Here is a 9,247-nt window from a genome sequence, read left to right as displayed (position 1 = left end):
CTGGCCGGGCAGGAGCAGCGGAGTCCAGCGAGTGGATCAACCGACTGGATCGTCTTATCTATGCATTCGATCCTGCTGCCCCTGAATGAGCTGAATTCACTACAAATGCACCCGGGGGGCGGGGGCACATCTTACCATCATGGTCGTGCTTATTAGTATGCCACCTGGCGACTCTTTCTGCAGTTATTCGTGCATCCCTGCTCATCGTTTCTAAAAACTAGGAAGCTTTTAACATTTAACCAGATTTCTCTTACAATTAATTAGTGATAACACGCTACCGAATTATGGCTGTTGGACTCTCCTCTCAAAATGCGGGATGCCTCGGCTGCATATTTTATCTCTTCTCTATGCCATAGTGCCTGTGACTTACGCAGGTTCAGACAGAAAAAAGGCCTATTCGTGCCCATGCTGGCTGGGGCATGCTAGGAGGTGTAGGACTTTTTTTTTCCAGTGGAAACATGCATAGGATTAAATCCTAAAGGTACTTTCAGATGTGGAGTGTAATTGGAAATGCACTGACGCACAGACCCACAAATCATTGGGTCCTGATCATGAGGGTGTGTGTGAATATAACCACCAGTTTTGTTTGCAGAGACTGCAGGAAGAGACTATATTGAAGAAGGGCAATAATGGAGATTTGTGTTCAGGAGGTGCATTTGAGTGGATGGGGTCTGTGTTCAATCATGCTCTGTGGAGTTTTGCACCATGAGACACCGAATCTAGGATTTTTTAAAGTACTGCTGTCAGGCAGGGAAGATGCAAATATTTTAAAGGCTATAAAGGCACAAGAATGTACACCTCAAAAGCATTGTTTTATTTTATTTCAAGGGGGTGCTTTTATGGCTTCTAAATGTGCTGGATTCATAAATTTTGCAATGTAGCTGGAGAAGGTTGTGAGCTGTGTTTGAACTGTGTTTTTGGAAGTCTGCATTTAAAAATAGTGAAATAGCCCCCCGTGGATCTAGGATTTTGGGTCATGGCAGTACTGTGTGGGTTGGAGGGTGCTGACAGTTCTGGACTTTTTTTTTCTGTCCAAATATGTGTAAGATTGCAGGTTAGATTTATTATTTTTATAATGCAGTTGAAGAACAAAGGTATGGAAGACAGGGATGTCTTCATGTAGCATTCAGTTATTAATATAAATTGCTGTGAAGTGCCAGCTGATTGGCTGATAAAGAAATTAAATTAAAGTCAGAATCAGTGGAAATATAATTTATTCAGACTCAACTGGACCTGCTCCAGTATTATCCATAACAGTAAGTTCCAAAACAATAGCTGTAGCAAAGGTGAATGGAATGGAGAGAAACAAAAGCCAATAAGTACAATTCCTAGATTTCTAAAAGGACAACCCAATATTTAAAAATCACAAGTTTGCATTAAAATTTGGGGTGTTATTTTTTTAAAGGAGCGTTTTGTGTTTGCATTTTTGCTTATAAACCTTTAGTATTTGGTTCATGCACCATTCCTCCCAGTGTATCACACAGTTTTAAGTAAAGGAAAGCCAAACTCCTCACCATCTTAGCAGATTTCTTATAATTTCAGGCACCTAGAAACTCTTAAAATTATGAGTTTTATAATTAAACTAGACAAGAAAGCACCTCTGGGTAAGACTGTGAAATCTATCCAAAACAACACAAGCTGCCACTGAAAATATAACCATCTTGAGTTCTTGTGTGGAGCATAATCATCTGTTAGAACAGAGGGTGCACAGCTTATGAAGGCCGCAGTACTGCATAGGACAGAGTAGAGAGAAGGAAGAGAGGTTTGGGCAAAGTGTATTGATAACGGGCTTGAAATCAACTTGAAGGGCTACTGAAGTGTGGCTCTCATTAATACTTAAAACACTGATGAGCAAATCACTCTGAGAGGGTGTTTTTACATGCTTATTAGTGCAAAGGGACCCTGCTGCTATATTACTACTGGAATTGCACTTTTCTCATGTTTTTAATTGGTGTTTTCCTTTTAGTACACTTTCTGTTAACATTGTCCCGCCTGATAAGTCTCCCCTTTTTCTCTCTCCACTTTACAGTGTTCGTTTGTACCATCATGGCTTGTATTGCATTTTTCTCCCTCCATTTCTGTGGTTCCACCCTCTCTGCACACTCTTCTCATCTACCTCCCACTTTTTCCTCACTCCAGATTTACACCTCCTACTTCTATTAGCCAGTTTTCCTCTTGTCATCGATGGCAAGCTTCTCTTTACATCAATATAACTCTCTCTTGACCACTATGATCCCACTTTCCTTCAAACTAGATAGAATGCTTATACTGAAGTTTTTTAAAGAATGCAAACAGCTGGATAGCTTGTTATTACAGAAATTATAACAGCATGGAGGGGAAATTTAACATTTTCCTCTACTGCTGCAGTCTTGAGAAAATCCCTCCTCTCTAGGTGCCATTGGGGGATTTTTCCTTAATGCAAATAAAAGTCTTACAGGATGGATTTTCCTTAAGACTGTAGCAGCAGAAGAAAGTTTTAAATCTCCCTTCCTTACCTGCTGTGATCCCAGTAAATATAAGAGTACCCCATTGATGCTGTCATTTTTCTCCCTTTGCACATTCAAGGGAACAGACCATTCCTTTGCAATAGTTCATTTCCCAAGGTATATCCAATAAACTCAATCACCACAGAATGCACAGATCAGTTTGTTGAGAATCCAGTCTAGCAAATACTTTCAGAAACCCCCATCTTGAGTATGTCTGGGCCCCATTCCTATTGGGAGGGTCCCTCTGGAAGTGAGCACGCCTTTTCTCTGTACGCGATCTGATGGCTGCTAGCCCTGCTCTCCTGATGCCACTTCATGGAGTCAAGAGTCATACCAACTTTGTCTCACTCTGAGAACCCCTCTTGCATGCTCCCTCCCGACAGTGGGACATCTTGGTTAATCGCAGAGTTTGCCTCAGCACCTGGAGAGAATGGCCTTGAGAGAAGCTGCTCTGCTTCTCCCTGCTCAAAGTTTGAAGCCCCAAATTTCCTGGCCCTTTCAACAACAACTCCTCCTCCTCCTCCCCCTCTTCCACTGAGTACAGGTTGCCAAGACCTGGGAGTGTGTACCAAGAACAACCGCCCCTCTTATTCCCAGGAGATACTCTGCATTTTTAAAAACCTGTGCATTAAATGGAAAGATGCACTGAATGTAATACATGGATTGACCGTCTTTAAAAGTTCTGTTTCTGCTCCTCTCTTTGGATCTGTGCCACTCCTCTCTGAATTTAGTAACAGCATATGAACAGTCATTGTCCCAGCAGTTGACATACCAAGTACCTTTCTGTGTATTTTCCAGCAAACCTGGATGAAAACTTGAATGTATTTGACAAGGAAGTATAGCCAACCACTCTTGATAAGCAGAGTGTACCAATTGAAAGACAATTGTCTCATTCATACACATTAAATTTTATATGCACACCTAAAAAGGCACATGTAAACTGTCCCTGGGATTCTGGGATACAGTTAGCGTGCAAGAGAGTTGGCTGGCTGCAGTAGGATGAAAATCTATCTCGGGACTATGTGGGAGGTTGTTGGAATAGGAGAATATGGGTCTAAAGAAGTACTCCTGTTTGGCTTGGGGGTCAGGCTCAGCATACTGCATGTGCAAACAACATGCCACAGGGGCCTTTCCTGTGGTACGTGATGCCACCTGCTACAAATTCAAGCCTTCCCCACTGTGGTGACCTCCCAGCTTTGCCTGTGATGAGCCATCCCAGCAGGAACAAGCCACCAATGGTTGTGAATACTGGGAGCACTGAATGAATGTCCAAAGCTCCTTGCATACTTTATTTATGCCCTCAAAGCACTTCTTATAAAGTACTTGTAAGTCGGCAGTGGGGATGTTTTGGGGGGCTGAGGACTGCATTGGCTCTGGACAGGCATGTTGGTCAAGGCATGCCAACAGTAGGTACCTCCCTCCGCAGACTTCCACTGTGCATGTCCACTCATACGTGTGCACACACACTTCCTTTATATGCACCATTCAGACACAATGTAAGGGTTACCCGAATCTGGTGTGTGAAGCACCTGTAAGTGTTACGCGTTACAAAATTCTTGCCTATACCTCGCATCGTATTTTTTCCTCGAATGGTTGCAAAATCCTTCCTGTGTCCCCCCCACCCCCCAATCCCACAAATATTACAACATGAACTCACTGGATTAAAAACCTATCTGAACCAGAATCATCACCTGAAACATGCTGAATCAGTGAGAAAAATATTACTGTGAAGAGGCCACATCTGAAAACAACCTGAGGTTGTGATCCTGGGCTTGGGAGTAAGTCCCATGGTACTGGCTAGGACAGGGGTCCTCAGACTTTTTGAACGGGGAGCCAGTTGATAGGTGCCAGAAGTGGCTGTGGGCCACCAAGGTGGTGCTGGTGGGGGGGGTGGGCGCACATGTGCACACGAGGCAAGGCGTGGGGGCATGGGGCAAGGCACCAGCTTGCTCGTGAGGATCGTTTTCTCCGAGCGATTCCAAAATGACCTCCTCATGAGCAAGCCATGTGCCCAACGAGTGCAAAACCTGGGGGGTGGGCCGGTTAAAAGGGCATGGCGGTCCAAATCTGGCCCATGGACCTTAGTTTGAGGACCCATGGGCCAGGACATCTGGGAAAATGGTAAGATTGGACTTTAAGACTTCAGAAGTTAGAGACAGGGGCTTAGAGAAGGTGTGGAGCGTCCCATTTGTGACTTGCTTTCTAGTTAATAAATAAGGGGAATTGGGAGCATTTCCTTAGCTAAGCTAAAACAAAATAATCAGGAAAACTCAGCAGGTTCAGAGCTAAAATCAAACTAAGGCTCCCAACAGTGTTTCTGAAGCACGGTGCACACACAGAAAGAGCAGCCACAACAAAGGTTTGTTTCAGCACTGTGCTTGTTTGCTTAGTGAGAGTAAAAGCAATTTTAAAATGCATAGAGGTGTCAATGTAGCCCATCTTTCTTGGTTCTCAATAGGATGAAATAGCTATCAATCCTGCAGAAATTTCTGCCTTAGAAAAGTACATATTGATTCAAGGGTGATGGAGGACTAACATACCATCTTTTTAAAAAGCACAAGTGAGACATTTAGTATTTTGAGAAAAGCAAGAGTTAGTTGTACTCCTTCCGATTTTTGCATAATTGTTTGTATAATTACAAAAGGAACTGCTTGGTATAACCAAACTATAAACTAATTTGGTTGTTTCTGCCATTTCCTCTCTAAGGAGTCATAAAAGAGCATGCTCATCTAATGCAATAATTCTCAGGTCAGCCCTAACCTGAGACCTTTGTTCCTCTGCCTGGGAATCATAGAACTCTTGTGACAGAAATTTATTTTTCAATGTTAGTCAAATTTCGTTTCACCCAGTGATGTACTAGTAAATAAATAAAAATGATGGAATTTTTGAGGTTGTTGAATTTTTTTTGCTTGTTTTTTGTATTGGGAAGCATCTGCCACGTTCTATCTTAATTCTTGAATAATAGTTTGCAATTTTGTGGTATGTAAGGGTCTCATATCCTGTATTTAAAAATGTATAGTTATATGACATGAAAAATGGCTAAATATTCTCTGTGCAGTGGCAACAGGCTCCTAACAGCTGGAGTGTGAACACCAGTAATTGGAGTTATATAAATATAAAAAGAGGTGTGGGCAGAAGGAAGTAAAGGAACATTTTTACTGCCATTGGTATATATTTGAGAAGGAAAATATTCTGTCTGATCTTTGGCCTTCAGATGTAAATCTTGTTGCAGGAACACAAATTATCCAGATGATCAATTTGGAATGACAAACACTAGCCTTTTTCTCCAGCAATTGGATAATTTGTGAATCCACTTATGGAGAATTTTGAGAATACCATTGTCAAGCTGATGTCTTGCACTGTTCTCTGTGCAGTTTTCTCTTTTGCCCTCCACAGTTTTTCTGAGTTCAGGTAGAAGTGCTTTGTGGCAAGTTTTCTAACTGGGTAGAAGTGCAATGCCAATTCTGTCTCGTTTGCAAACTACCCTAGAGGCAGCTGCTGGATCCAAGGAAGGAGGCAGTTTGCGGTGGACCTACGTATGTTTTGCCTTTCCTCTGTTGCTTTTGATCTCTTCCTGTGTAGAACCTTCTCCTATAAGTGATGTTTTGGCTTTTTATAAAAAATAATCTCATTATTGCAATAAAGCACAAGTGCCCTAAGATAGATTTCTTTTTAAAAATTTAATAAACTGCAATTACACTAATACAATTTTAAAGAAATGAGCATGAAATTTATGAGTTTTGGATAAAATTGCACTGTATTGCATGTTTGTGGAAGCACTACTTTAATTCTGATTCCAGTGGACAGTGGAAGAATAATGTCTCCACGATGCTAAAGGGCTCTGGCACTGGAACAACGCTACTCTGTAATTGAAAAACAACACATGAAACAATACACACAAGCATTGGACTATCATCTGGTTATCAAATAAGATTACTAAAAAGATGGAATTTTAAATATGTCTAATCTTGTTCCTCATAAAAGGCAAGGGCAAATTGTCTTTAAAGGTTCCACACTGTGGTTCCTTCATGGGAGAACTAATAGCCTGATCCTATCCATTAACTCAACAGACAATTCTTAAAATCAATCTTTTTTTGACAGAAACAGTGGTAGCTGTTTGTGAAATCCAGGAATTAGTGCTCAGAGATGGTCAAGACTGTAGCTAAAACAGGAGCACCAAGAAATAAGAGGGATTTTTTTATAGCATGCTTAAGGATGTACTGAGATTTGCAGAATTTTTGTTAGAGACTTAACAGGACTAAGGGGACAAAATAGAAGTTTGAGTATACTCAGGACTGGCGAGTGAGTATGCTCAGTAAAGTTGGAACATTGAATGTCCTTTGGAAAAGAAAAAATAGAATAAAGTCAGGGAAGTACAATGTCCTCCTTGAAACCCTTACAACTTCTAATACCTTGTAGGAAGCAAAAGGAAGAATATTCTTCCTAGCGATCTTGTACCGTCTACAACAGGCTTTCCCCAACCTAGTGGTCCTTCTCCAACACACCTGGAGACCAGCTTGAGCAAGACTGGCCTATGGAATCTAGACTTAGGACTTCTCTACACGAAGCATACAACGCTGCACTTTACCAAGGCCTTTTCTGCTTTCTTTGTGGGATAAGCTCTGCAGAAGGCTCCCCCCCCCCGTGGGGGTTTTTCCTCTCTCCTTGATATTCCATTACACAACACAAGGTGGCGCTGTGGTATAGAGCAGAATTGCAAATATACACTAGACCTCTGTAGTGAATAAGAAAAGAACTAAACTTGCTTCCCACTAAAACAAAGCTCAGAGAATGGCTGGTAAACTCTGGGGAGGCCCTGCATGGATGGCTGCATCAAGAAAAGGACCTATGAACATTCATGAGCAAGAGTTCATAGGCACACAATATACATCTCATGTAAAGAAGCCCTAAGACTGGACTGACCTCTTCTGCCACAGGGCTGGCAAGAGTGTGTGTGAATCCATGCCAGGCAGTGGAAAAGTAGGTTGTTTTCATCACTAGAGGGCAGAGTGCTTAGAGGGCTGAATGAGGGCAGGAGAGACCAAGGTTCAAAGCCCCACTCAGGCACAGAATTCATTTACAAATTCAGAGTAACCTCCCTCAAGGAATGTTGCGAGGATTCAAAGCACCCCCTAAGGAAAGGTGGAGTACAAAGTACAAATGTGATAAGCACGTCACATTCAATGGTATGGGTCAACATGCAGCTATTTTGTGTTCGTTCCCTCTTCCCCTTCCTTTCTGCTTAACCTCCGGTAATCATCTGCAGTCAGCTAGCCCTCTTCATTTAAAGCCACGGAAGGGTCTGTTCACTGATTATTAAAGCTTGAGAGGAATTAGCTCAACTAGAGGCCCATTCCCAATCTGGCTAGCCTAAGGCTATGCACATTCGATGTGTCCAGCAAATATGGCAGAAAATGCTATCTGAGCCGTGCAGCAGCTGGATGGTCCTGTGGTTGCTGCCCCCACGCCTGCTCTTCTGGTGAGATAAATATACAGAAACCCAGGAACGCAGCCTCTGGTTTGTCTCCTTGTCACCTTGCGTGCTTCCACCTTGACAGCTATGCACAGATTTCGGGAACAGCTTGAGATTACAGAATTAATTAGAATTAAATTAATCAGTACACCCACCACAAGGCTGCCTGGTTCCACGAAGTGAGCAATTCTCTTAAGATGTGTTTCCACAGCCAGGGCTGATGTTCATCATGCTTGTCAACACACACTACTCATTCTGATGAGTTTTTGTCTGTTGACTGTTTGGAATCTCTGGTGAGTACTGAAATTCAGTGACTTTAAAGGTGTGTGGCAGGGCTATTCTTCCGGGCACCGGGATGAGGGAATACAAAGAGCATATTAGGAAATGGGAATGCCATTTAAGAAATTGGGAAGGACATCCTGATGCTGTCTTTTGTGCTAAAATTCATTTGTGGGAACTGGATGCTCATTTCAGGGTCATTTTGCAGGAGAAAGGCACCTGCAGACTTTACAACAATGGAATAGCATCTATATGTCTAGGAAGACCCTTTATTTCTGAATGTTCTTCATGAGAAAGGAAAAACAGAAAGAATGTTGTTGCTAAAGTCTTAGGAAAGTTCTGTTCACTGTGACCTTTTGATGCCAATTACAAATATGGGGAGTTTAAATAAAGCTCATGAGTAGTAATATTATGCCAATGTCCTTTGAGGTAAACAGATTTTGGATTGCGCTGCTAGAATCAGCAGACAACTGAAAACGGGAATAAAATATATTTTTCTGTACTTTTTCTCACCAAAAACACTGGAAAATGGACTACAGAATATTATCTTTAAGAATGATAAATAAAATGTTTCAAACAAGATTTTCATATATTTATTTCTGGAGAATGTTTTCTAAAAACTATGTAATAGATGCTTGTGTTAGATTATGTGTAGTATCGAATTATTATAATTCTTGTGCACTAAGGACAAGCAACTCCTTGGCTGTAAACGGAGGCTACAGTTTTCAAATGCAAGTGCAAGATGCAATTCTGTTTCTAAGGGATGCTGCCATGGTCATAAGGAAAGGGAGGATTTTTGCTTGTGGGTTCCCTCTTGTCAGTATAGATGATGGAGCTGTTTCTGTCCTCTTGGCTAGGCCTCAGAAGACTGGGGGAAAGCAGCCAGCAACAAACAAAACCAAAACAAACCTGAATGTTTAATTATTTGAAAGGTAAGAGTTAGACTATATCTGAATTCAGAAAAATTTAGCTGCACAGAGACTCCATGAGGAGTAGGGGGCACATATAA

The sequence above is a fragment of the Varanus komodoensis genome, unplaced genomic scaffold (genome assembly GCF_004798865.1).
Source record: "Varanus komodoensis strain SLA01 unplaced genomic scaffold, ASM479886v1 scaffold1, whole genome shotgun sequence".
NCBI lineage: Eukaryota > Metazoa > Chordata > Lepidosauria > Squamata > Varanidae > Varanus > Varanus komodoensis.
The sequence above is the reverse complement of the archived record's forward strand: the minus strand, read 5'-3'. Positions refer to the sequence as shown.